We start from the raw sequence: 12,890 nt of genomic DNA, 5'->3' as shown, positions 1-12,890 counted from the left end.
CAGAGAGAGACACAGCGAGAGAGGGAATACAAGCAGGGGGAGTGGGAGAGGGGGAAGCAGGCTTCCCGTGGAGCAGGGAGCCTGATACGGGACTCCATCCCAGGACCCTGGGATCATGACCTGAGCCGAAGGCAGATGCTTAATGACTGAGCCACCCAGGTGCCCCCAGAGTACTTTTTTTAAAATCGTAGAAATATTTAGTGTTTTAGAAAGATTTTCATTAAAATAATGGTAATAATTTGATGGTTATATTTATTAAAATTCCATTACCCAGAAAATTCAATTTTATGAAATGTCTTTCTTTCTGATAACAGATCAATATGACACTACCGTGGATAACCTGTAAGTTCTAAGTTCCTAAAGGAACTCATAGTAAAGGCATAATATATAAATTGTCATCTGATATTACTAAAAAACGAGTAAGACTGGTAAAGCAAAGGCATGGCAAATTGATTTTAGTTACAGAAATCATGCATTTTTTTATTTGGTAACACAGCAGAAATTATTTCCTCAAATTAATCTGTATGTTATTATAAATCCAGTATGCTAGTATTTTAAAATGTAACATCTTACATAATGCATATTTGTTTTAATATTAATTATTTTCTATTACAGAGTCATTTAATTTTATTAATATTATATAATTTGAATTTTAATATACCCAGTATTATGCAAATATTAAATTCCTTTGAAATATATTGCTTTTCCTAAAATAGTCACATATAAATAAGAAACTAATAGATTCATTTCAAATTGTTTCATATTTTCAAAAGTTTCCATTGTTATAATAGCTTTGATGACTCACATTTCAAAGTGACTAAAAAGAAAAAGAAAGTCCTTGTTTTGTTTTGTTTTCTTCTATTGCTTTACAATAATATGTGTATCTACTATCTAGGAAGAATTTCAAATAATGCATGTTTTGTTTACTCTGGAAAAGGTCAAAATGAAAACGTGTTATCCACTACAAAAATGGCTCTTATGTTGCCAGTAATATATATTATTTTTACTTTACTTTTATTGTATTTTTTTAAAAAGCAGTAGTTTTCTGCTTACACACCCTGACCTCTGCATTTAAACACCAAAGAGCAAACTAAGTAACCTCACTTTGAAATGTGATGCAGTAATTTAAGAATATCTGTATTTCCCCAATATTTAGAATCTCAAATATTTCAATTCTATTGAAGTATCTGATTAGGATATTTGGATAATGATAGACTCCATGAATTTTATGTTTTTCTTAATTTCTCAATTAAACAAAAGAACAGAATTCCTAGTACCATATAGTTAACTTGCTGCTCTATTTAATGAATCATTAAAAATGATACCTATACTTTCTTATCCTAAAGAAGGAGCACACAGGGCGCCTGGGTGGCTCAGTCGGTTGAGCGACTGCCTTCGGCTCAGGTCATGATCCCAGGGTCCTGGGATCGAGTCCCACATCGGGCTCCCTGCTCTGCGGGGAGCCTGCTTCTCCCTCTCCCACTCCCCCTGCTTGTGTTCCCTCTCTCGCTGTGTCTCTCTCTGTCAAATAAATAAATAAAATCTTTCAAAAAAAAAAAAAGGAGCACACATTTATAAATCAATGTATGTTTAATCTCATTAACTATTTTTTTTAATTTTAATCAATATATTTTTAAATCTTCAAAAAGTTTAGAGTCTTATAATGGCTAAGGAACTCAGTATTAATCTTGTTCATATTCTAACCAAATAAAACAATATTAAATAGATAATACATCTACTATTTTGGGGCTGTTCTAGGTTTGTATATCCAAAAAAACATAGGTTGAAGTTATCTTTCGGCTGGTTATAACATCTATCACACCCAAAACTTTATTAGGAAACTGTTAGAAATGCCAGCCAAAATCCATGCATACAATGCTTGGAAATGGATTATCACTCACTCATTAATTATTCAGCTGTTTAGTTATTCATTCATTCAATACACATTTAAAGATACTTATTATGTAGTGACAGAAATTTTGCTAATTACTGGGGTTTCAGTGATGACCTAGATAAATGTAATCCTTGTCCTCAGGTGGTTTCCAGTCCATTAACACTCCCCAAAATTAAATGGATTAGTGTGGCATTGCTTATGATTCTTTGCAAGTCTATTTTGCTTTCTAGATTTGTAATTCCTTAAATCCCCTATTAGATGATTTTACTGGAGAATAAGATAGAAAATACTTTTCTGACTATAGCTTGTCTCTTTAAGACTCTTGTTTGCCTAATTGGTAATTCTAGGTTAATGGAAGAAAATATACTGATAATAAAGTCCCAAACCCCATGAAGTGAAAATTATAAGACAGTATCAAATTTCCTTAGAAATGCATAAAAGTAGGTATGTTATTAAGGTAATAAGTGAGAAGAGGTTTGGACAGAGTTAACATGGGTACGAGAGCAGTAGCTAAGCGAGAGAATGCCAACTAGCTCAGGGTCCTGAAATACACAGAGAAGGAAGAGTACAAAGTCTGCTTGAAGGGTGCAAAGAATATTATACCATCGGGGCGCCTGGGTGGCTCAGCCGGTTAAGCGTCTGCCTTCGGCTCAGGTCATGATCCCAGGGTCCTGGGATCGAGCCCTGCATCGGGTTCCCTGCTCCGCAGGAAGCCTGCTTCTCCCTCTCCCACTCCCCCTGTTCGTGTTCCCTCTCTCACTGTGTCTCTCTCTCTCAAATAAATAAATAAAATATTTAAAAAAAAAAAAGAATATTACACCATCAGGGAAAAGGCAAGATTGATTTTAGGTGAAGAACTGTAGAGTTCTCACTAAGGACAGAAGTGATTTTCTAGGAGCTGGAAAAAGTAGCAAAATGAGAAGGAAATAAGAAAGATGAAGTATGTTCATAAAGATTTCCAAGAATAAACTAATAGAGGAAATTTCACCTTTCTTGGTTGATTTTGAAACGTAAGGATCCAGAAAAACTAGTGTTAAGAGGTAAACAGGAAACACACTCATGGTACTAAACAACTTGTGGGATTCTTTGGGGTGAAGCTGTATATCCATTTCTACAAAGTCTCTTATTTGTCCCAGTATAGGATGATAAGTCAGACCTCTTCGCCAGTCTGACACAGATTCTGAAACAGCATTAAAGCACCAGATTTGTCCAACCAAGTCTATTTCTGATTTTCAGTAAGAGCTATAAATCATTACTGTGTTTCCTACCTATGAGAGGTTAATGGCATTCCCATATCTGCTATTCCCTGAAAATCCTATGATTCTTCTGGAGGAGTGTTTTCCCACTTTATCCGAAAATAGAGATTCTCCCTATATAAAAATGGGCTTTATAGTTATCATAGAACTCAGAGCGATTTTGTGTGTGTCTCTTTCTCCCACATATCTTTGTTCTTCCACTTGCTGGCATCAATATGAAATTTCACTTTTTTCAAAATCTTTGCAAAAGTTTTTTTTTTCATCCATGCATTTTTTCTTCCCCATCCTTGAATTTAATTAATAATTTAGAATTGTGCCTTAAGCTATTTTATCTTCTTTAGTTGGTGTGCACAAAACTACCTAATACTTGGAATTTGGAAATTAAGCAAATAATGATTGTGAGACTTTTTAATATCATGCTGGATCATGTCCTAATAATTCTCTGCAATGGCCATCTGTCATTCTTGTGGAATTTTACTTTGTTGGAATAACTTCACAACTGTTTGGGATTCAGCTGTTTCCCACCCTGTGTAGTTACAGGTTGACTTTGCAGGAAAGTGTAAGGTACATTCATAGTTTTACCTTTCCCATAGAGAAGATGACCTCAGCAGTTACACTCTCCTTAGCCTAAAGGACATTCACCAGTTTGTGCATCACTTAGTAATCATCTCTTGTTACCTGCCCTAGTTACTAAATTATATATCTCTCTGTTTTTTTCTTTTCTTTCTTTTACTTCCTTTCTTTTTTTTCCCCAGATCATCTCAGATCATTCTGCTGAGATGATCACTCAATGAATTATGTAAAACTTCAATATGTACTATCTATCTCCTTGTGTGAAAATTAAGTTGTAGCAACTTGAGAAATGTGCTTCTACATAGCTCTTGAAATATAAAGTGGGTATAACAAGAGATTATGTTAAGCAGGATCAAAATGGAACTGAAGTCCTTCAGTTCACTGGAATAGTTCCCCCAATGACTTCACTCTCTGCATTTCAAATTTTAAATATGATTCCTTTAAGATACAAAATTGATCTCAGATCTCCCTGAAGTCCAGTTTAGAGATAAGAATTCTGATACAGTATCAATTTTCACAGCTCATCTATACAAAAATCTTATTAACAATGTTCAAAGACCTTCCTTTCTTCCTGCCTTTTTTCTTCCTTCCTTCCTTCCTTTCTGCCTGCCTTCCTTCCTTCCTTCCTTCCTTCCTTCCTTCATTTTATTTTGTCTTAAAGTTCTGGATTTTGGAGACCTTGATCATATGGGAATTTCTCAAATCTACTTAATGTTTTCTAGAGACTGGAGTCATGTGATTCTCCTTCCTCTAAAATACCAAAACAAAGTAAATAACTTTCCAACTTTCTTCTTAGTAAGGATATAAGAAATACCATGCTGGATGAAATTAATCTAAACTTCTCTGAAAGTAACTTTAAAACATTTTTGTGTGGCAGCATAGAAATTGCCTTTTAAGATGAAAATTTCCAAGGGTAAGGAATATACTCCCTCCTCACTGATTTTAAGTTTCCTTTTAATACTCTACTGTGGATCTATTATTTATAGCTTTTCTCAATTCCTTCTTGAATTCATTTTTATAAGTAGATCAAATACCTTTTGGAGCTTATGATTCAAAAAGTAAATTAAAATTTCTTTTCTTGACCTCTGAAGATGCACCAATGTGTGTTTATCCCCTGTGATAGGCTGATTAAACTCTCACACAGTCAGGACCTACCTTAATCTTTCCTCTTCTTCAATCTCATGGTTAATAGGCATTCCATTAGTGTTTCCACAGCTCCATAGATAAAGTAAGTTGACAACAATGTTTTGTATCATAACATTTTATTTTGATGTTATAGCACAGTGATCCAAGATCCATTTTTTTCTCTCAAACAGGATTTATCCATAGAAACTAAAAACGAAATATAAGGAAATATTATTTCCTGTGTCTTGATAATGAATTAAATGGTTGCACCTACTATCTAACAGAACTGTATCACTGGAGTTGTGAAGACATATGACATGTTTCTTGTTAGGTAATTCACGTATTACTGGAACAGACTCATGAAAAAGCAGATCATTTTTAAATAGCACAGTATATGCAATGATAAGAATTAACATAAGTGAAAAAATAGAATTAACATAAGTCAATTGAATGCACTGAAAGTGATGGGAGAGGAAATGCAATAGCCCGGGAATAGGCAAGTAGGCTTCCCCGAGCAGGTGGCATATTAGCTGCAGCTGAGAGAGCTGTCCTGAGCAGTCCTTTTAGGAATGTCCTAAAGTCCAGAAGGGATTACTAACTAACAATAGCTGTCATGATCTGAGAGCTTACAGTATGTTTCTCTGTGCCACATTTGTTCAATATTTTAATAACCTCACTTAATCTTTGCAATGACCTGACAGAGTGGGAACAATTATTTTTATTTTAAAGAAAGAAAAAGTAAGAGATAGATTGGGTAACTTTTTCCAAGATAACTCAGCATGTAAATGTTGGCTACAAGAATTGAACTAAAACTGTCTGACTCCAATGATTATGTTCATTAGGACTCAGTTCAGTTTCATTATTTAAGCATTTACTTACCATCTTTTATGTCTCAGCAACTGACCCTTCAGTTTTAGAGAAATAAAGGCAAATAAGGTGGAGTCACTGCCTGGGAGGAACTCATTAGTGTGGCTCATTCTATCACTGTACCTTTGTATTGCCTTCACATTTTGAACAACTAGAGAAGCCAATTTTTAAATGGAAAAAAACAGATATACTTCAGTTCATTGCAACTAATGATTTGGGGATGTGCTTAATTATTACTTTGTGGTTATTTATATAACCTCTTATAATCTTGTTTATAAAATATTTCCCCATGTAACATTAAATCATTCTATTCTTTTCTCTTTTATTTTGAAACTCTTGGCAGGCTCTACAGTACTTAGAGATTTTATATCTGGCATATAAGCCAACATGATAAAAAATCTCTGATGCTAATTTGAAGGTGATATTATCATTTCTGAATAGCCTTTCTTTGTGTGTGTGTATGAATAGCCTTTCTAATCCATTAACAGTTTGCTTGCATTATTACATTTTTCAAAATTCAGTATAGATGATTATTATTTTGCTTGCTTCAAAGCTTCCATATTTGATTTCCCCAATTCAGATGATAATGTATGTCACTTGAAAGTTTTCAACTTAACTCTCCTATAATTATGATGTGATTCCACACACATTTGTAAACACATACTTTAGAGCTATGATTTGCCTGAAGGGACCAGTTACTTAAAATTATGCAAGTGGACAGGCCAACTTGGATAGTGCTGAGACATTACATATTTGCTTTCTCCCAGAAGAGAGCCTATTCTTGTAATCATGTTGTAGAAACAGATAGGGGTCAAAGAATCATGGGAAAATGACAAGCTTCTTGAATCGCATAACATTCTCATTTATGATATTTATGGTGCACAGCTCTGGAGTTGTTGTTTTGGGGGGGTTTGTTTTGTTTTCTTTCCTTTCCTTTTTTTTTTTATTAAGTGCCTCATATTTCAGTGGCTTCATTATTTCCTTTAATTCATAAAGAGAGAGTTACTCAGCCTTAATTGCCCTATGAACTGCACTTCTTTGTTGGAGGTCCTCTCATAAACAGTTGATCTCAGGACCAAATCAGAGAAGTGTTTTCAAGAATATTTTTATAACATTTATTTCTAGGAAACTGAAAATAATGACTTGTATTCCCTTTCAGGCAACTTTCCTGCATATGCTTTCTCTCCCTTCATATGAGCAACTCTCAATATAAAATATGCACCTAAAAACTAGAAAAACAAGTGAGATCCCAATAGTTTTTAAATATAGAAAATATTCTTAAAGGTGTTTTGTTTAAAGATGATTCCTCTGAGAATGGATTGAACCTGAGAACATCTATGTTCTTAGCCAACATGTAGGCCATTTAGACCAAAGCACCCATAATCAGATGATGGGATCCTTTTCTCTTCAGTCATAGTCATTTTTAGTATGGACAGATGTGATAAGTAATGATTAATCTGTCTCACGTTTAATGGAAATTGTAAAGCAATCTTATAAACCTCTCAAATAATTCCAGAATGATGGCATCTCCCCCATGAGCTACATCCACAGAATGGGATGCTGCTTTGGAGTACTGCACTCACCTTTACCGGATTTGATTTAAAAATGCTTTGTCAAGATGCAGGATCTAGTTACAATGTAGCTGTAAAGTGCTGCCTTGTCTTTGCCCCCTGCTCAAAATAAAGCTGTTACCTTTCTAGCCCTGTCCACCATGGTGCTTAGCAGCCAGGGATGCATGGTCTCAGACATGTTTACCAAGTAAAACACTCACTTGAGGGGCGCCTGGGTGGCTCAGTCATTAAGCGTCTGCCTTCGGCTCAGGTCATGATCCCAGGGTCCTGGGATGGAGCCCCACATCGGGCTCCCTGCTCAGCGGGGAGTCTACTTCTCCCTCTCCCACTCCCCCTGCTTGTATTCCCTCTCTCACTGTGTCTCTCTCTGTCAAATAAATAAATAAAATCTTTTAAAAAAATTAAAAAAATAAACACTGCCTTGATGAATGAAAAAAAAATGCTTTGTCAATATCTCTGAATGAATGAACAATCACATGATTAGCATGTTTGTAATGTTTTCTATCCATTTTAACGTGTCATTTATTCAACACTACTTACAAATGCCCAGTTTGCTGCTATACTGGGAGTTTGGGATATCCTAGGAAAAAGTAGCCCCATTTTTCTCCATCCTGATGCTTCCTTTTGGGTTAACCTGTATTTGAATTCTTTACTTGCAAAATTAATCTGATAAGCAAATTTCAGTTATGCAAAGAGATTTGCATTCTTACAAACCACTAAATTCAAGTTTTGAAAAATATGTTCTTATGTTTGTCTGATTTTTGAATTGCTTAAAAGACATCTTGAGAGTGAGTTTATATGTCCAACAAAAAGCAGTCATTTCAGACTTTTTTTTATTACCTCTCCATAGATTTGGTCATCTCTATTTTGGCAAGTTGCTAGAAGCATTAATTGTCTCAATTAGGTTGTCATGTTGATAGAGGCAATTAATCTGCTCATTAAAAGGAATACTGGAGGCACTGGGATAAGAGGATATACAACTACCTTTTAATCATTAGTACCATTTGAGAAGAATAGCAGGGAAACTTTTAATTCAGAGATCTTTTTATTAAAGATGATTTTTTAGATCAGTTTTAGGTTCACAGCAAAATTGAGAGGAAGGTATAGAGAATTCACACATATCCCCTACCCCCACACATGCATAGCCTTCCCCATGATCAACATCACTTACTAGGCTGTCACATTTGTTATTGAGGATCAATCTGCATTGACACATCATAATCATCCCAAATCTATAGTTTACTTTAGGGCTGACTCTTGGTGTTGTATATTTTATGGATTTGGACAAATGTACAATGACATATACCATTATTACAATTTCATGTGAAATAGTTTTACTGCCATAAAGATCCTCTGTGCTCTGCCTATTCATTTCTCCCTCCTACCTCTGGCAACCACTGATGATTGATTGATTGATTGTCCCCTTGGTTCTGCCTTTTCCAGAATGTCAGATAGCTGGAATTCTAAAGTATATAGACTTTTCAGATTGGTTTCTTTCACTTAGTAATATGCATATAAATATCTTCCATGTCTTTTCATGCTTGATAGCTCATTTTGTTTTAGTGTTAACTAACATTCCATTGCCTGGATATATCACAATTTTTCCATTCATCTATTGAAGGACATCTTGCTTGCTTCCAAGTTTTGGCAATTATGAGTAAAGCTGTTATAAACTATGTGCAGGTGTTTGTATGGACATAAGTTTTTAACTCCTTTGGCTAAGTACCAGTGAGCACAATTGCTGGATTGCATGGTAAGCGTATGTTTAGTTTTGTAGGAAACTGCTAAACTCTCTTCCAAAGTGGCTGTACCATTTTGCATTCTCACTCACAATGAGTGAGCATTCCTGTTGCTCACCAGCATTTAGTGTTATCAGTGTACTGGATTTTGACCATTCTAGTAGGTGTATAGTGCCTAGTACCTTGCTTTTTAATTTTTATTTCCCTGATGACATAGATTGTGGAACATCTTTAAACATGCTTACTTGGCATCTCTATTTCTTCCTTGATGAGGTGTCCTTACGATCTTTGGAACATTTCTTAATCAGGTTGTTTCCTTATGGTTGAGCTTTAAGACTTTTTATATATAATAGATGACCCTTTAACAGATGTATCTTTTGCAAATATTTTTTTCCCAGTCTGTGGCTTATCTTCTAATTATCTCAACACTATCTTTCACAGGGCAGAATGTTTTAATTTTAATGAAGTCCACCTTTTCAATTTTTTTTCTTTCATTGATTGTGTCTTTGGTGCTGTATCAAAAAGGTGTCATGGAACCCTAGGTCATCTCTATTTTCTCCTACATTATCTTCTAGGAGTTTTATAGTTTTGCATTTTACATTTAAGTCTATTATACATTTTAAGTTAATTTTTGTGAAGAGGTTAAATTCCTTATCTAGATTCTTTTTTTTTTTTTGCATGCGGATGACCAGTTTTTCTAGCACCATTTGTTAAAGACACTATCTTTGCTCCATTGTATTTCCATTGCATTTCCTTTGCTTCTTGGTCAAAGATCAGTTGACTATATGAGATCTGTTTCTGGGCTCTTATTCTATTGCACTGATCTATACGTTTGTCATTTCACCAATATCAGACTGTCTTGAATACTGTAGCTTTATAGTGAGGGTTGAAGTCAAGAAGTGTCAGTCATCTAACTTTGTTTTTCTCTTTCAATATTGTGTAGACTATTCTGGATCTTTTGCCCCTCCATATAAACTTTAGAATCAATTTATTGATATCCATAAATATCAATGGGAAGAACATCCTGGCATTTTGATTAGGAGTGCATTGAATCTGTAGAATAAGTTGGGAAGAACTGACATCTTGATGATATTGACTTTTCCCATCCATGAACATAATCAATCTTTCCATTTTTTATTTAATTCATCAGAGTTTTGTAGGCTTCCTCCTATAGATCTTATATCTATTTCATTAGATTTATGCCTAAGTATTTTATTTTGGGGCATGCTAATGTAAATTGTATTGTGGGGGTTTTTTTGTGACTTTTTTAAAATTTTATTTTATTATGTTCTGTTAATCACCATACATTACATCATTAGTTTTTGATGTATTGTGTTTTTAATTTCAAATTCCACTTGTTCATTGTTGGTATTAATGAAGAGATTTTAAGTCTGAAAATCTCATAGAAAACATGAGTTCTAGCCCTCTCACACTTCATGGCTTTCCACTGGCCACATAGTTTCCTTTGCTTCCTGACATTGCTATTTGTATCTGATATGCAATTTAGTTTCAGACTGTATCAAGAGTCTATTGAGGGGCACCTGCGAGGCTTGGTCAGTTAAGCATCTGCCTTTGGCTCAGGTCATGATCCCAGGGTCCTGGGGTTGAACACCACATGGGCTCCCTGCTCATTGGGGAACCTGCTTCTCCCTCTTCTTGCTGCTCCCCTTGCTTGTGCTCTTTCTCTCTCGAATAAATAAATAAAATCTTAAAAAAAAAAGAGTCTATTGAGAATACAACTGATGGATGAAGACTAAGAGTATGTCATCTTCCAGTATGGTTTGTACTGATTCTTACATTACTAACTGTTATAGATTTGAATTGTGACCCTCCCAAATTCATATGTCTAAGCCATAAATCCTAGTGTGACTGCATTCAGAAATAGAGCCTTTAAGGACATAATTAAGGTTAAATGAGGTCATAAGGGTAGGGCTTTAATCCAATAGGACTGGTGTCCTTATGAGAGGAAGAAGAGACACCGGAAATGTGTGTGTATAGAAAAAAGGCTATGTGAGAAGGTGGCCATTTACAAACCAACAAAAAAAGCCTTAGGAGAAACCAAACCCATCGTCAGCACCTTGATCTTGGACTTCCAGCTTCCAGGACCATGAGAAAAAAATAATTTTCTGTTGTTAAAACCATCCAGTCTTTGGTACCATTTATCGCAGCCTGAGCAGACTGATACACTAACCTGTTATTGACATCCAGTTTCTCAGTTCTACTCTCCTAACTTACGAAACACTGGTTTTCTTTTTTTTTTTTTAAGATTTTTTATTTATTTGCGAGAGAGAGAATGAGAAACAGAGAGCATGAGAGGGAGGAGGGTCAGAGGGAGAAGCAGACTCCCTGTCGAGCAGGGAGCCCGATGCGGGACTCGATCCCGGGACTCCAGGATCATGACCTGAGCCGAAGGCAGTCGCTTAACCAACTGAGCCACCCAGGCGCCCCAACACTGGTTTTCTTCTGGCCAATTTATTTGAATCTTTGCATCACTCTTTAATTTTCTTCAACACCATTACTCCTCTCATCACTTCCACAAGGACTATGGGATGAGGCCCCGATAATCTGTATTGTTTAAGACACGATAGCCAGAAATTAGTATCAAGTTAGTAATTTACCCAAGCATTCACTGACGGAGGTCACCTACAAATAGGCCTTGCGATATTTTAGAAGTTCTGCCTTAGTCTTTACCACTGGGCTTAGTCTTCAGGTAAGTATTTCTGTTTATCATAATATCCCTTTCTTTCCCTTCAATCACAACTTTTAATTATTTATCTACAAGCCTATTGCCCTAGTTATATTAATAACAGTAACATCTATTGCTTCTGGCATATATTTCTTCAAACAGTATTTTCAGGATAAGCAAAATTATAAAATACACATTTTAAATTTCATGAAGACTTATTTAGTAGAGTAACAAATGCAATAATCTGAATGCTATAGTATTTATGGAACTTGAGAAAAAAATTGTTTAGTAATCATTTCATTACACTTGAACTCTTGGCTTTTGCCTTTTATACAATGAGAATAATTTGAAATATTTGTTTTGAGTAATCTTTTAATTAAGCTTTGATACTTGTAAACATACTAATAAGTAAATGCTTAGATTTGAACTAACCTGGGAAACATTGCTATATTAATAATGCCTTTTGAATCTTTAAAGAGCTAATTTAAATAAATATGAAAGAATCATTAAAATTATTCATTTTATCCCAGTTTTTACACACATTTATACACCTTAAAAAAGAAAAATCAACAAAAATCACAACTATAATAATAAGTCAAAATAATTTTTCACATAAGACAGGTAGAGTAGAAAATCTTTTTTTATTTAAGATTTTATTTATTTATTAGAGAGAGAGACTGAGAGCACTGAGCTGGGAGGAGAGGGAGAAGCAGTTTCCCCTCAAGCAAGGAGACCAACACGGGGCTCGACCCCAGAACCCTGGGATCATGACCTGAGCTGAAGGCAGACACTTAAATGACTGAGCCACCCAGACACCCCTTAGAGTAGAAAATCTTAAAAAAATTTTTTCTGAAATTGTCAGACTTATTGTGGCTCTTGATATTAAATGAAGTAGATAGTAAAGTGCCTAGAACAGTTCACGTGAAATAGTAGATTGCCAATATTTGATGGCCACATTCCTTTAGAAAAAGGATGTTATTGGGTGCCTGGGTGGCTCAGTTGGTTAAGCGACTGCCTTCGGCTCAGGTCATGATCCTGGAGTCCCAGGATCGAGTCCCGCATCGGGCTCCCTGCTCGGCAGGGAGTCTGCTTCTCCCTCTGACCCTCCTCCCTCTCATGCTCTCTGTCTCTCATTCCCTATCTCTCAAATAAATAAATAAAATCTTTAAAAAAAAAAAA

At 35.3% G+C, this 12,890-nt stretch overlaps 1 non-coding gene across 1 annotated transcript; it reads left to right on the top strand.

The window, feature by feature from the left end:
* The first annotated feature begins 7,333 nt into the window (after positions 1-7,333).
* Positions 7,334-7,464, top strand: LOC115941826 (small nucleolar RNA SNORA63). The gene has a single exon (XR_004076506.1). It is a non-coding gene; the product is annotated as a small nucleolar RNA SNORA63 (small nucleolar RNA).
* Positions 7,465-12,890: the final 5,426 nt, after the last annotated feature.

This window comes from Leptonychotes weddellii, chromosome 1, assembly GCF_054177405.1.
Source record: "Leptonychotes weddellii isolate Sample4059 chromosome 1, ASM5417740v2, whole genome shotgun sequence".
Taxonomy (NCBI): domain Eukaryota; kingdom Metazoa; phylum Chordata; class Mammalia; order Carnivora; family Phocidae; genus Leptonychotes; species Leptonychotes weddellii.
This window is presented reverse-complemented; position numbering and strand designations above follow the sequence as displayed.